The following is an 8,510-nucleotide window of genomic DNA, read 5'->3' on the forward strand; positions in this document are numbered from 1 at the left end:
TCATAGAATGGGCAAGAAATTTTTGGTGATATACTGTACTGTATGGTGACCACAGTTAATGTATTGCATAATTTAAAATGGCTAAAGATAAATTGTTAATGTCCTTAACACACATACACACATACACACGTGCACACACACATGCGCACACACCCACCAATATTGTAAGTCAGGTGATGGTATGTTAATTACTCTATTGGCCCTACAATGTATACATAGATCAAAACGGCACATTGTGCCCCATAAATATATCCACAAGTTGTCCACTAAAAGTAAGTAAATATACAAATTTCAGAAGAAAAATAATGATCTAATTTCTTTAGCCTTAAAATTCCCAAATCCTGGAGGAATATATTTAGCAGCATATTTATAACCATCTCATTGAAAAAGTTTTAAAAAATTAAAATAACCCATATATCTGACATTTGAGTAAGGTTAAATTATGAGTAAGGTAAATCCTATGGAAAGTATATGGGTTAAAGCACATATGCAAAAACAAAAAGGGCAAAAAGTCAGGTGCAGTGTTGCATGCCTATAATCCCAGCTATTTGGGAGGCTGAAGCAGGAGTATCACAAGTTCAAGGTCAGAACCCTGTCTCAAAATAAAATATAAAAATGCCTGAGGATGTATCTTAGTGATAGAATGACCTGGTCTTGATCCCTAGTACTCAAAACTAACCAAACAAATAAAAAAGGTAAAAGCTTTTGGAGTTGTCAGATTATAGGTGATGTGTGTGTGTGTGTGTGTGTGTGTGTGTGTGTTTTTAAGTTATCTCCAAGGCAAAACTGTTTGTTTCATGTAATAGCCTTTCCTCAGGCTGATTGCACAAAATCAGATCGAATCAGAAAAGGCTGAAAATGGAAGAAAGGATTTAAGAATCCTCATAGGAAAACCCAGATATATCAAACTCTGCTTTGAACAAACAGTTTGAAAGACAGTGTCTTAGTTCTTTGCTCATCACTGAGACAAAATACCCGACACCCAAAGTTAAGGAAAAAAGTTCATTTGGCTCACATTTTGTAGAGGTTTCAGTTCATAGTTGGCTGGCTCCAAGGCAGGGTAGCATGGCAGAGGGGCATTGGAGAGGAGAAACAGTTCAAGGCAGGCAGAAGGGAGCAAAGTAAGCAAAAGGACCTTAACAACTTCTTTCTGCCCCTTTAATACTCTATCTTGGCTACTGGGATTATGGCAGTGCCAAACCAATCAGTGGACTGATTTAGTAATCATCTACCCTTTATTCTAGCACCCTTAATCCTTGCACTGCACCATGAATCACACACTCTAGATTCAGCCACCTCTGAATAAGCCCCATCCACAACTCCATGAGGCTTTGCAGTGACATCTGAATACAAGCCATAACAGACAGATCACAATACTTTCTAAGTTAAACATAACCATGTGATCCAGCAACATCATGGCTAGGTATTTGGCCCGGGAAGATGAAAGTATATATCCATACAATTTTACAAGAATAATCATAGCACCCTTACTTTTGAGGGTCAAAACCAGAAACAGTACAAATGGCCATCAGCAGTTAGATGCATGGACAATTTGTGGTTCATCTACACAACAGCATATGATGTCTCGACTACTTATAAAATGCCACATACATGTAACTCACCATAATTATACTGACTGAATAAACCCTACCAAAGAACAAACAAACAACAAAAACCACTACATACTGATTGGCTGCAGTTCCATTGCCTCTAGAAAATTCAAACTATCCACCAGGGACCCAAAGCATATGGGTTACTTGAGATGGTGGACAGGAAGTGATTGTAAGTGGGCACAAGAAAACTTTGAAGGTAATATAGGTATGTGTTCATCATCACTATTATAATTTAGATCTAAAATGGCTCTCAACACCTCATGTGTTTGGAAGGGGACTAGATTTCGGGGCATTACTGCTGACTTAGTGTTAGGAGATGAGGCCTGGTCAGAAGAGGAGGGACAATGTGGGCATGACACTTTTATGTATGGTATCTCCTCCCCAGCTGCTCTCTCATCTCTCTGCTTCCTGAACACAGTGAGTGAAGTCTCTTTCTTCCACCAGATTCTTCTACCAGGGCTTCCTATCTTAGAACCTGTAAACCGTAGACTGAAATGTGAGCAAAAATAATCTTCCCCTCCTTTAAGTTAGCAGTGTCAGCTATTTTGTCCCAGAGACAAGGAAAATGGTGAAAACAATCACCACTGGGGTGATAATTTCCAAGGTGTTCTCATATGTGAGATTTGTCAGATTTTATACTTTAAATATGTGCAGTTCATTGTACCTCAATTGTAACTCAATAAAATTACTTAAAAAAGAAACATCTCACTGACCCACCCACCAAGCATAGCTCATCACATTTGTTATGAGTTTTGTATACTGAAGTATAGCATGGATAAACTCAAAAGAGTAGTCTCAGATAAATTTGATTTTATAAAAACCAGAAATTGAAAATAAAAACTCTGAGTAAGACAAAAGAGATTCCCATCTCCTAGACCAGGGCTCAGTCATCTCTAAAACTTTTGCTTACAAAGAGAGGCCTAAAGGTCCTCCTTCTATTTCTTTCTCTTGTCTAATTGTTCTGGCTAATGTTTCCAGTGCTATATTAAATAAGAGTGGTGACAGTGATCATCCTTGTCTTGTTCTAGATTTTAGAGTGAAAGCTTTGAGATTTTTGTCCATTTAGTATGATGTTGGCTGTCAGTTTGTCATAGGTAGCTTTTATTAGACTGAGATAAAGACCATCTATTCCAGTTTTCTATAGAAGTTTTATCATGAATAGGTGTTGGATTTTGTTAAATGCTTTTTCTGCATCTATTGAGATGATCATATGGTTTTTGTCCTTGGCTCTGTTAATATGGTGTATTACACTTACTGATTTACATATGTTGAACCATCTCTGCATCCTTGGGATGAATCCTACTTGGTCATGGTATATAACATTCTTGATGATTTGTGGCATTCTCTTTGCCAATATCTTATTGAAGATTTTTGCATCTATGTTCATTAGGGAGATTTCCCTGTAGTTCTCTTTGGTTAGATCCTTCTCTGGTTTTGGTATCAAGGTAATACTTGTTTCCGGGAATGATTTTGGGAGTATTGCTTCCCTTTAAATTTCATTAAAGAGTTTGAAGCATAATGGCATTAGATCTCTAAATTTCTTGTAGAATTCAGCAGTGAATTCATCTGGGCTGGTGCTTTTCTTTGCTGGTAGGTTTTTAATTACATCTTCAATTTCATTGACAGACATTGGTTTATTCAGAATTTTTATATCTTCTTGGTTCAGCTTTGGTAATTCGTATGTAACCAGGAATCTGCCCATTTCCTCTGTGTTTTCCATCTTACTAGAATACAGGTTCCCGAAGTAACTATTGATGATCTTCTGGATCTCTGCAGGACCCATTGTGATTTCACTCTTTTCTTTCCTAATTGCATGGATTTGAGTCTCTTCATTCCTTTTTTTTTTTGGATAAAGTTGGCTACAGGTTTGTTAATTTTATTTAATCTTTCAAAGCACCAACTCTTTGATTCATTAATTATTTGTATTGTTTTCTTAGTCTCCATTGCATTAATTTCTGCACAGAACTTTATAAATTCCTCTCTCATATGCGCTCTGGGGTTGACTTGCTCTTCTTTTTCTAGAAGCTTGAGGTTCAACATTACATTGTTAGTTGAGCTTGCTCTGTTTTTCTGATATGGGAATTCACTGTTATAAATTTCCCTCATAGAACTGCTTTCTTCATGTCCCATAAGTTCAGGTATGTTGTATTGGCAGTATCATTTAATTGTAGAAACTGTCTAATTTCTTCCTTAATTACATCTGTACCCCATTGGTTGTTCAGGAGGGTGTTATTTAATTTCTATGTGTTTATGAAGTTTCTGTGGTTTCTTTTGCCATTGATTTCCAATTTCATTGCACTATGGTCTGATAATATGCATGAGCTAATTTCAATTCCTTTGCATTTACTTAAGCATCTTCTATGCTTGTATGTGATCTATTTTGGAGAATATCCCATATGAAGGTGAGAAGAATGTGTATCCTGATGTTGTGGGATATAACACTCTGTAGACATCTGTTAAGTCCATTTGTTCAAAAATTTGGCTCACTTCTGATATTTCTTTGTTGATTTTTTTGTCTAGTTGATCTATCTATTTGTGACACTGGGGTATTGAGGTCCCCCATTAGTGCTTATTTGATTTTTCAAGTCCATTAATATTTATTTTAATAGATGACTGTTCTAATATTTGGTGCATATGTATTCATGATTGTCATCTCTTCCTCTTTGATTGTTCCCCTCACAAGGATGTAGTGAACTTCTTTGTCTCTCTTAATCAGTCTTGACTTGAAATCCACTTTTTCTATAAATAGAATAGCTACTTTTGCTTTTTTTCTGGGTTCCTGTCACATGGAATATTGTTTTCCATCCTTTGATTTTCAGTCTAGGAAATTTTTTTTGAATCAAATGTGTTTCTTGTATGCAGCATATTGTTGGATCTTGCTTCTTGGCCCATTCTGCCAGTCTGTTTCTTTTGATTGGTGAATTGAGACCTTTTACATTGATGATTATAAATGATATGTATTGACTTATCCTTGTCATGTTACTTTCTTGTTGTTAGTTCATTTTTCTTCCCCTCTATTTAATTGGCAGCCTTGCTTGATGGATTCATTCTGTTGGGGTTCATAGAGTTCTAGTCCTTGTTATCTCTTTCTAGAATGTCTTTCAGAATATTTTGGAGTACCAGTTTGGTGGTTATGAATTTCCTCAGGTTTTCTTTATCATGGAATTATCTTATTTCTCCATCAATTTTGAAAGTTAGTTTTGCAGGTTACATCAATCTTTGTTTAGGGAGTTTTCTATTAGGTCTTGAAATATTTCACTCCAAGCTTTCCTTGACTTGAGGCTTTGTGTTGAGAAGTCTGCTGTGATTCTGATGGGATTTCCTTTATAGGTGATTTGTTTCTTTTCTCTAACAGCTTTTAATATTGTTTTTGTGTTGAATTTCTGGAATCTTGACTATTATATGCCTCAGTGTAATTTTTTTAATCATGGCTTATTGGAGTTCTATATGCTCCAGTTATCTGTATGTCAAATTCCTTTTCTCTGCTTGGGAAGTTTTCTGTCATTACTTCTGTGAATAGGTTTTTAATGCCATTTGCACTCTCTTGCTTTTTCATTGACTCTGATCAATCTTATGTTATTCTTGTTTGCATCATCTACCAGCAGTTGGATTGATTTTTTTATGGTCTCTTGATATTTTTAAGAGATCTTTCTTTTCATTATCATTCCTGCAATCCTGACTTCTATATCTCATATTCTGTCCTCACATTGGCTCATTCTGCTGTGTATACGTTCAGTGGAATTTTTAATCTCCTGGATATCTGTTTGAATCTGTTTCATTCCCTGTCTTTTCTATGTTGAGTGTTCATGGTTTCCATAATTTTCCTAAGCCTCTCTCTTTTTTTTTCTTTTTTAATCTGTATCTGCTCTAGAGTCACTAATCAGGTTTTTTCATTATGGTCATCATCTCTGTAGTTATCTGAGAAATTATTTCTGATTTGACTTTTTCTAGAGCCTCATTCATTTGCTTTGGTACTTCTTTTGTTACCACTTCAGAGAGTCCAGGTGGGTGGGTTTCAAATTGTTCCACCTCATTGCTGCCTTGGTTTGCCTTTGGAAGATTGGGGATGCATCTTGCTTAAATGTCTTCTCATTTTCTTGTTGTTGTTGTTGTTTTGTTTAATTCCTGCATTGATGCTTATAAATTGTGTATAGCAAGTAGCTTTATTGCTAATATTTAAAACCCTTAAGAAATGACTGCTTCTCAGAGATGTCTTCCAGGTGTAGCTGGTTTTTGGCTTTTGAGTCTGTTCCAAGATCTTACCTCTTCAATTTATTGAGGAAGAGAAGTTGCTGCCTATTTAGCCTACCCTCTGCTTCTTTTGCACTGTCTATAGTATTGTTTATGATCTTTAGGAAATCTCATTCTTGGAGTGTCAGTAAGAACAATTGATTAGAACAATTATATCACCTTGGCTAAAGTAGTACAATCAGTAATAACAATAACATCAAACACAGCCTAGAAAATGATAAGTAACTATTGACATGTATGTATTGATGTATATATGTATTGATATGTATATACTATAAGTAACTATTGCTTGCCACCTTTAGCTGTATGAACTACATTTGTGGTTATATAACAAAATCTAAAACAAACTAGAAAATTGTAAACATGCCTTCAGTATGGTGGTTTTACCCTCAAGGAAGAAAATTTAAAGGAATTGGGGGGGGGGAATAATAAAAAGAAGAAAAAGAAGAAGAGGAGGAGGAGGAGGAGGAGGGATTAAGAGCAAGGATGGAGGACACAGGAAGATTAGAAAAGCTTTGGGGAACTGGTGAAGAAGATAGATTTGAAAGAGAGAAGGAAGAAATAAAAATAGGAAGAGAACAACAGCAGAAAATTAGAAACAATGTTCACACATATAAAAACAGGAACAAACAATCAAGGAAAAACAAAACAAAACAGAAAGAAAGGAAAAATAAAAGAAAAAAAATGTTCACTTCAAGGTGTGTCTCTTCTGTCACTGGTAGACATTGGGCGTACAAAGCCAAGATCCTTGTTGATTAATCCCAACAAGCCAGCTGTAAATTTATGGTGGGGTAGTGGATAATCTCAGCAAGCCTGCACCTCTAGTTCTGAAGCTCAGGCTAATTTCTGCCTGTAAGGCTGGAACCCAATTTGTTAAGCCTGCAATATTCCACATGTCTCCTGATGGCTTGAACTTGGTTCCTTGACCCCCTGCCTACTTAAACTTGGTTCTTCCTCACCCTTCCTCAGCCAGCAGCTGCTCTGTGTTTGAGCTCAGTTGGGGGATGTCAACTCAAATAACTCACCAGCCACTGAAGTCTGCTGCATCTATTGCTCTGTTCCACTGGTGCATTTCTCTGTGGAGGTCTCTGGGGTCACCAGTAGTCACTGTGTGTCTGCAGGTTAGAGCAGCCCTTCTCACACCGTGAGTCAGGGCTCGGGGAGAAAGTGCCACTTGCCACTTCCTTCTTCTTCATTGATGTCTCTCTCCTTGCTCTCCCCATGGGCTTCAGTTCTCACTTCAGATCCTTGCTGGGTCTGGAGGACCCACTTCCCTCCTTCTTCTCCTCCTTGCTTTGCTATATTCCAGCATTGTACACCAAATCTCAGAGAGACTGTTTCTTTGCTGTTCACCACTTTGCCACCTTCCTGGAATTTTGAGGTTTTCAATAGGATGACCTAGACCTGATATCAGCCTGAGGCATGAGATCCCAGCAACATCTCTCAGGACCTGTATGTAGAAATTCTCATGGGTTTCCTCACAAGTTAGACAGTATAAAAGGACACAGATGCCAAGAAGAGTTTTCTTTTCTTTTTTTTTTTTTTTTTGGTACTGGGGATATGAACTCAGGACCTTGCATTTTTGAGGTGGGTGTTGGCACCACTGAGCTAAATCCCCAGCCAAGAAGGGTGTTCTATTGTGACTTTCCACAATAGCTCTCCCTGTATCCTCCAGGGTGTACCTTTTCTCTTCTTTAGCCCCAAGTTTGCTCTGCAGAGCCAGTTTCTCCCTCACGCCTCACTTTTACTTTTTCAAATAAACTTTGATACTGTTTTTTACTTGTTTTGTCCAATTCTTTGTTCAAGGTGAGAAGAACCTGGAAATCAACTCCAGAAGGAGATGGGACCACCACAAAACCTGGTAATTTCATCTGGCAAGCTATTTCTAGAAAGAGCTACCTAGTGACATTATTTGGTGAGCCATTTTTAGAAGGACCTGATAACAGAGCCACTTCAATAAAGTGGCTTTTGTTCCTTCTACTTTTATTTTTGATCTCCTAAGCCTTTCAGTTGAGCAGCGATCGTTATGAACCTTAAAGTCTGGTAACACCAGCCAGGTGTGGTGGTGTACATCTGTTATCCTAGCACTCTGGTAGGGTGAGGCAGCAGTATTGAAAGTTTGAGCCCAGTCTGGGCAATTAAGTGCAATCCTGTATCAAAATAAAAAATTTAAAAAGGACTAGGGGTAGTTCAGAGTAAAGATCCTCACTCCAAAATCTGGTAAAATCATAAGCCAGAACACAGCAAAGGATCAGATAAAGTCCTATCCTCATGGAATTTATATTCCAGTAAACTCTTAGATTGATAAAAGCCCAAATTTTGTTTCATATGCCAGGAATAAAAATATGATCCCAGGAATCAGTGTAGAAAGGGACACCAAGCACTAGAAATAACCTTCTCACCAGCCAAGCTTGCCATAATATCTTCATCCTGCTCTCACAATTTTATATAATTATATGATCAAAAGTGGTTCTTCCTATTTTTTAAAGATGTACGTAGTTTGGAATTACCTGACAGATATGTACCTAAGACACCAATGAAAAGGAGCAACCAAAATTTTTTGTATGAATAAGACATTTAAACCTCTGGAGCCAGGGATTTAGCTCAGTGGTTCTGGTGCCTGCCTTGCAAGTGCAAGGTCCGGAG

Source organism: Heterocephalus glaber, unplaced genomic scaffold (genome assembly GCF_053883595.1).
Source record: "Heterocephalus glaber isolate CG9 unplaced genomic scaffold, H.glaber_assembly_v1.0 deba00000474, whole genome shotgun sequence".
NCBI classification, from domain to species: Eukaryota; Metazoa; Chordata; class Mammalia; order Rodentia; family Bathyergidae; genus Heterocephalus; species Heterocephalus glaber.